The sequence below is a fragment of the Dipodomys merriami genome, unplaced genomic scaffold (genome assembly GCF_024711535.1).
Source record: "Dipodomys merriami isolate MVZ:Mamm:240054 unplaced genomic scaffold, mDipMer1.0.p SCAF_814, whole genome shotgun sequence".
Taxonomy (NCBI): domain Eukaryota; kingdom Metazoa; phylum Chordata; class Mammalia; order Rodentia; family Heteromyidae; genus Dipodomys; species Dipodomys merriami.
This window is the reverse complement of record NW_027206418.1, coordinates 29,924-38,339: the sequence shown is the minus strand read 5'-3', so window position 1 is coordinate 38,339 and position 8,416 is coordinate 29,924.

Below are 8,416 nucleotides of genomic sequence, written 5' to 3'. Positions count from 1 at the left end.
CATCCCTAGCCATAAAAGAAATGCAAATCAAAACAACATTGAGTTAATACCTCAATCCAGTTAGAATGGCAAAAATCAAGAACTCTAACAACAACAGATGCTGAAGGGGATGTGGACAGAAGGGAACCTTACTTCATTGTTGGTGGGAATGTAAACTTGTTCAACCACTTTGGAAAGCAGTATGGAGGTTCCTCAAAAGACTTCACATATAGCTCCCCTATGACCCAGCAATCCCACTTTTGGGCATTTACCCAAATGTTAACAAACAAGACCACACTAAAGCTGCCAGGACAACTATGTTTATTTCAGGCCACCATTTTTGATTACAGAATAAGAGACCACACAGACACCTACATACCCTTCCTATATAAAGAAATTCTCAGATATGGAAACAAGAGAACTCTCTTCTTTTTTCTTTTATTTTTAAAGATTTATGTTTTTATTTTTGAGTGATTCTGCGTCCTTTTCCTCATTTATTGTGTATCCACGTGGATATCCTTGGGTTGGTAGCGGGAGAGCACAGAACTTAAGGGAAAAAGGGTGACTAAGTGCAGTAGTGGAGCTCAAGAGCACACGTATAGCTGAAGTCTGCAACTCTCTGGTGGAGACAGGAGGGAGGGACAGGGAGAGAGTGAGGGAAGAGAAAACACTGTGCCAAAGGAAATGCATGCTTTTATTTTATTTTAATTTTTATTTATTTTTTATTGTGGAAATACTGTACAGAGGGTTTAAAATTACATGGGTAAGATAATGAGTATATTTCTTCTCAAGCATTGTAGCCTCCTCCTTTGTTTCCCTTTCCCATCCCTTCCCATCCTACCCACGACCCCCCACCCAATCCTCCCCACCCCTCCCACCAAAGTTGTAAAATTCATTTTCGACATAACGACTTGTACATCTCATTGAAACGGGTCCACCTGTATCCTTATTTAAACGACTTGTTTTTCCCCTTCCCCTCCAAAAATTATACCGACATCAAATACAGTGAAAGTAGGGGTTATACTATGGGGGAGGGACATATATAGCAAAAAAGAAATAATCTTATATATGCGTTAGAAACAATCGCATGAAAGAAAAAAAATTTGAATACATATCTTAGGGTTCATTTCCCTAACATCACCTTATCTGACCTTTCCTGCTTAACAAAGAGATATACTAGATATTGCAAATAAGGGAAACCATGGGACCTATGTTTCTTTGGGATTGGCTTGCTTCAATTAATATAATTTTTTCCAAGCTTTTGCATTTCCTAACAAAGGAGACAATGTCATTCTTTCTGATGGAGGCATAGAATTCCATTGTGTATATATACCACATTTTCTTGATCCATTCATCTACTGAGGGGCATCTGGGTTGGTTCCATATCTTAGGTATAGTAAATAATGCAGCAATAAACATAGTTGTGCTGGTACCTTTAGTGTGGCCTTGTTTATAAACATTTGGGTAAATGCCCAAAAGTGGGATTGCTGGGTCATAGGGGAGCTCTATGTGAAGTCTTTTCAGGAACCTCCATACTGCTTTACAATATGGTTGAACAAGTTTACACTCCTGCCAACAATGCAGTAAGGTTCCCTTCTGTCAACATCCCCTGTAGCATCTGTTGTTATTAGAGTTCTTGATTTTTGCCATTCTAACTGGGGTGAGGTGGTATCTAAATGTTGTTTTGATTTGCATTTCTTTAATGACTAGGGATGTTGAACTTTTCTTCATGTGTCTATTGGCCATCCTTCTTTCTCCTTCAGAGAAGTTTCTCTTTAAGTCTTTAGCCCACTTATTTATTGGGCAGTTGTTTCTTTGAGGATTTGTTTTTAGGGGATTTAATTTTTTGATTTCCAAGTATATTTTAGATATGAGACCCCTGTCCATTGTATGGCTAGTGAAGATCATCTCCAAATCCGTGGGCTTTCTATTGATCTTGCTAGCTATGTTCTTTGCCATGCAGAAGCTCTGCAACTTCATGCAATCCCATTTGTCCAACCTTTCTTTGATTCGTTGTGTTTCTGGGTCTCTATTAAGAAAATTTCGGCCTGTGCCAAGGAGACCCAGGGTTTCTCCTATTCCATCCTTTAATGTTTTCAGAGTGTCTGCTTTGACCCCGAGGTCTTTGAACCATTTGGAGTTGATTCTGGTGCAGGGTGAAATATAAGGATCTAGCTTTGTTTTTCTACAATTTGTTAACCAATTTTGGCAGCACCATTTACTGAAGAGGCTGTCTTTCTTCCACTCTATTTGTTTAGCTCCCTTATCGAAGATTAGTTGGCTATAGGTCTGTAGGTTCATTTCTGGGTTTTCAATTCTATTCCATTGGTCCTGAGGTCTGTTCTTGTGCCAGTACCAAGCTCTTGTGATTTCTATTGCTTTATATTAGAGTTTGAAATTTGGTATTGATATTCCACCATCAGTGTTCTTTCTGTTGAGGAGCGTTTTTGCTATTTGGGGTCTTTTATTGTTCCATCTGAATTTTTGGATTGCCTCTTCTATTTCCTTAAAGAATGAGGTTGGAATTTTGATAGGTATCATATTGAATTTTTAGATAGCCTTGGGATGTATTGCCATTTTCATGATGTTGATCTTTCCAATACAGGAGCATGGGATTTTTTTTTTTTTGCCATTTTCTAAGTTCTGTTTTGATATCCTTTTTCAAGTTTTTCAAGTTTTCATCATAGAGGTCCTTCACTTCTTTGGTTAAGTTAGGAAATGTATTCTTACCTGACTCAGGTCATGGGAATTGCTCTGGGCATCACCTCCATAATTACAATGGAATAAATTAATGTAAACAAGAGATATAGCTAGCCCTACTTTGTTAGGAAAGATCAAGGAGACAAAAGGAAAGAAGAAGGCAGATACCTCCTATAGATGGGGTTAGGAGTTAATCATTGCTGGAGAGGAGCATCAGCCTGGAGGCACAGGCGGATCAGGGTTTAAATACAGTAGGGTATGAGACATGGGGATTTGTAATTTTGAATCAGAAGCGTCTGTATAAGCAGGTGAAATGAAGATACTGGATCTACCTGGCACTATCTTGCCTTCTTGTTGGATGAAGTTAGAGGCCACCTCCAGGTGATGGCTCTGCTTGAATCCCCAGAGGAAAGGAAATCTCACCCCCAGATGATGTGCATGCCTGAGTTCCTAGAAGAAGGAAGTCCCACCCCCATGTGATGTGTGTGCCTGAGTTCCTAGAGGAACTTGGACAATAGTTTCATCCCAGTCCTGTGTCTTGAACTTGAATCTTGAGCTTCCTGTGACCCTTATCTTGACCCTATTTAGGCCCCAACAATTACACGCACCATTTTTCACCATGCTTCATGTTTCCTGCGTCTCCTCAGATCACCATGGCATCTCACTTGGGCTTTTCACTGGAGTTGGACATTGCTTTTCTGTTCTTCATTATCCTCATGGCTCAGTTTCCTGATGGTACAAAGTGCATTCAAGGCTGCAAGTTTTCTGAGGACATGTATCTGCCTGCAGTTACTGACTAATAATGAACACTCTAATAAAGACTCCTAATCTGACCTCTCAAAATATGTCCAATCTGGATCTTACAAATGAATTTCAATATAACACAGATGAGGCTGGAGGGCAGAGGGCATCTGGCTGAGAACAACTCAAGAATGGAGATACGGATAAGATTCTGATGAGATTCTCTGGGTGGAGATAGCTGGGCAGAGACCCTGGGCGGCAGCATGGCCAATGGGCCAAGAGAGCTGTGAGACCTATGCAGATGCCCCTCAGCCATAATTGTTGAAAGAATGAAAGAAGGAATATAATAGATAATAGATGTATAGATATATCTATTAGATAGATAGATAATATAATAATAATAGAATTCTTACTCAAAGTGGTCATGGATTTCCTTGGACCATCTTTGGTCACAGAGGAAGCCATGAGTTGTCAACCTCTCAGATGGGACTGGAAGGACAGATCTGAAATTATCCAGGAGACATCTGTGAGCAGGAGGGATGGATGGGCAGAATTCATACACAGATCTCCCCCCACCCTCGCCCCGTGCAAGACATGAAGTTGAGGATCGTGGGCAAATGGACCAACTAAGGTTCCTGAGACTGATTCCTTCCAGAAAATTCTTTCTTTTCCTAAGCACTCCTGAAAAATAAAATTATGCTCCTGGAGGATAAGACTGAGACTGAGACAAAAAAATATTACCATGAGTTGAACAATGATAAAACAAAATCATTTCCATCCCTGAGGAATCCAGTATTTGACATTTCCTATTCGGGGCTTGGGGTTTACTCATTTGTAGAGATTCTGTGTCCTCACCTTTAGATGTCAAAAACCTTTCTTTGGGGATTAGTCGTTATGATGTCATAGTATTTTGAATTTTCCAGAGTTATGTACTGTGGATTTCCTTTCCCCAGTCAATTGAGAGGAAAAGGGATATGTGGAGTGGATTCCTATTTTCCTGCATTTACCACTTCAAACCACAGCCCTATTTTTCCACACAGTAGGAGTTGACACCAAGACTGGCTGGAGATTTCACTCTATTCTACCCTTTGACTAGCTGACTGTTCTCAAGTTGCTAAAGAATATAATTATGAGACGAGGTATTTGTGGCTCCAGGTTATTATCAGGAGGAGGGGATCTCATGATCTCATTTTGAATTAAACTACCCCCACCCCAGCCAAATCATCATCTCTCCACTCCTCATCCAACAAATAAACATACGATGAAAGTGAAGGTCAGGAAGTAGAGCTTCCAATAGGATTGGAAAACCTGAACATGAGTGTTGGGGTTTGTCATTTTCTGTGAGGCTGAAAACATTTATTTCATGTTTAAGTGCTTCGTGTTTGGGGACTATATATTAACCTATGTGATTGTTTCTTCATTGATCACTCCCTTTATCTGTAATGATCTTGTCTGTTCTAATTGGTTTTAATCAGAACTCTGTTTTATCAGATGACAGGGTGGATACTCCTGCCTTCTCAGAGGATGAATTTTCCTGGAAGATTCATTTCCATCCCTTTGCTCAGACTTGTGTTGATCTGTGACTATGATTTGAGTGTATTATAGAAAACACATGAGTGGATCTTGGTTTTTTTTTGCTCCAATCTGGTCCGCTAATCTTTTACAGGACCAGACTTGGCCCCATTGACTTGTTTCTGTGAATCAATCCAGCAGTCCAATTATCTATATCTCTATTCCATCCCCACGTCCCAATTATTTTTTTGACCAGTCGTGGGACTTGAACTTAGGCCTGGACTGCATCACTGAGTCTCTTTGTGCTCCAGGCGGGTGCTCCATCCCTTGAGACAGAACACCACTTCTGGCTTTTTCTGAGTAGTTGATGGATTCCTCCTGGAAAGGAAGAGGAGTTGCCCTTCTGTGACTTAGATCTGAAAACTCCACTCTATTACTTCCCATCATATCACTGTGAAGCTCTTCAGTCAGAAAATCATGTGCAAAGGTCATCAGTGCATGCTGTTCTTCCTGTTGTGTCAAAAGCACACATCCACTCTGCCAGTGCCTCTGCTTCTGCCCATATAATCCATATATGGACTACAGACTCTGCTAACTGGGGTTGACTGTGAACTTCATCCCATGGTTAGAAATTTAATGTCACCAGGTGCATTTCCCTTCAACTGTAATTTGAGGAATGTGGTAAGTTCATAGGAATGTCTAATAAAGAATATCCTGTGAGACATTTATAGAAATCACTGTTTCTCTAAAGGACATAGAAAGACATTGAGTTCATGGTTTCCTTTAATTTAGGACATGTCCTGGGACATGGACTCAGGGCTGGGATACTGTGTCTTAGATATTATTTTTCTCCCTGCTAACACCCTACTACTTGAGCCACATATGTACCTGTGTCCTTTGGGTGGTCAGCTGGAGGAAAGAGTCCAGAACTTTCACATGGCCTGGGCTGGTTTGGAACGTTCCATCTGATTCTGATGCTATCTGCCCCCAGGACTTCACTTCTTCCACCTGATAGCTAAATCAACCTCAGTTGCAAGGAAGCTTTGCCATTTCACCTTCAGCCAGAATGGAGACTTGGTTTCCCTTCCATCCATTTCACTAAGTGCCAAGTTGAAGAAAATAAATACTTGTGTACATGGAATTGATAATCAGTTCACTGCTCCCAGTGAACACAAGTGTACTCAGCTCACCATGTTCTTGCTGCTCATCTGCTTAGAGAGCTGGAATTCCCTCCAGACCACCTGTCCCAAGCAGGACTTTTTTTTTGGCATGGGGTGTGGAGGGGGGAGAGTTAACACCTCTGGATGGTGAGCACTGATTGGTTCATCCAGGAGATTGACCCACAGGAGACTCTCATAAAAACCAAGGAGCCACCATCCTCCAAAACCATGAAGCTGAAGACAGAAAGCCCCACAGCATGAGAGTCCTGCTGCTGGCTCTTCTGCTCGCATGGACTCACATGCCCAACAGAAATCTTAGAAGTCTTCCAGGTAACCTGAATATGGTGATGTGTCTCTGTGGGGAAATTGGTTTTCTGACAGTCAGTGTGTCTATCTCACATTGCGTCTGTGCATCGATCACAATTTATTAATAAGTTGCGCTGATTGTCCATAGTCATCCAAATCATCTTCCATTTTGAATTATTCTTTGCCATTCTGCAGTAAATATAAAAGATTATTAAGAACATGTGGACAGGGGCTGGGAAGGTGGCTCAGTGGTAGAGTGCTTGCTTTGCATGCATGAGGCCCTGGGTTTGATTTCTCTGCACCGTATAAGCAGATAAAGCTGGAAGTGATGCTATGTCTCAAGTGGTAGGGCGCTAGCTTGAACTGAAGAGCTGAGGTACAGCACGTGGCCCAGAGTTCAAGCCCCATGAGTGACAAAAGAAAAAGAAAAAGAACATGTGGCCAGCATGATCTGTGATTTTTGCAGTGTTATTTCATATAGGCTTAGGTATTGAATTTTTATAATTTTGTGCATGTGTTACTTTCACTCACGGGTCTCCTTGTGATCATGCCAAAGAGGCCTAGAATCTCTCCCTGAAAATCCTCATCCTGTCTAGCTCTCTCTCTCTCTTCCAATTTATTAATGCCATGCAGCAAGAATCAGAGACTCTGAATACTTCCAGTAAATTCTCTTTTGAAAGAAGCAAAGTCTGGTAGCTCAGAGTCTGGAGAGAGAACTCTCCAGGTCATTGCAAGCAGGTTACTTGAACACCTGAGTGTTTTGGGAGCAAAACTGAAGATTCATGCTTTAACATGCCTGATGGGGTGTTTCTTATTCAGCCAGAATATTGGTACACATAGACCCTCACAGCTGATAATGAAGAGCAAATCCTGGAGGGTGTACAACTGAGATACTTAATGCTCTATGTCTGCACTAGTAGAGAACTTGATGTCATATGCACAATTGCTTATATCAAGGAAGCTGGGCTTCCCCCACAAAATATACACTCATACCCTCCCTGGTCCCCGTAACTGATCCATCCCCCCAGCAAATTTACATTTTAAATTTAATAAAATAGTTAATAAATATGAAATTGACTCATTTGCTATTGACCATTCTCTTTAAATTCTAACATTTAAACAATCACAAACAAGGCCACACTAAAGCTAACAGTACATCCATTTTCATGGCAGCATTGTTTACCATAGCTAAGATATGGAAACAACCCAGATGCTTCTCAGTAGATGAGTAGACCAAGAAAATGTGATATATATATATATATATATATATATATATATATATATATATATATATGTGCGTGCACGGGCGTGCACACACGCACGCACGCACGCACACATACACAATGGAATTCAATGGTTCCATCAGAAAGAATGACACATGCCCTTTTGTAAAAAAAAAAAATGGAAAGACTTGGGAAAAAATCACATTAAGTGAAGTAAGCCATACCCAAAGAATAGGTCCCATGGTTTCCCTCATTTGTTAGTCCTATAGTTAAATAGCTATGAATAAGATTGAAATGAACTCCAAGGTATGAGAACAAGAGGGTTTTGTTGTTTTAAATGTACTGTATGAAGTTATTTCTTTTTTCTTTTACTTTTTTTCCTTCGGTTTATTCCTCAATCTCTCTCTCTCTCTATTTCTCTCTCTCTCTCTCTCTCTCTCTCTCTCTCTCTCTCTCTCTCTCTCTCTCTCTCTCTCTCTCTCTCTCTCTCTCTCTCTCTCTCTCTCTCTCTCTCTCTCTCTCTCATTGTGTGTGTTCTGGAACTGGGGCTTGAACTCAGGGCTTAAAAGTCTACCTTGCCACCTTTCTCCCAAAGCTGGCAATTGACCCATACCTCTGATTTTTGCTGGATAAATAAATGGTGATAAGAGCCTCACAAACTTTTCTGCCCTGGCTTTCCTTCCATTGTGATTTTTAGATCTCCGTCCCCTGAATAGCTAGGAACACAGTCATGAGCCACCAATGGCCCAGTTCTACTTTCCATTAATTGGCAGTTAGTTATGATATACATAGTTC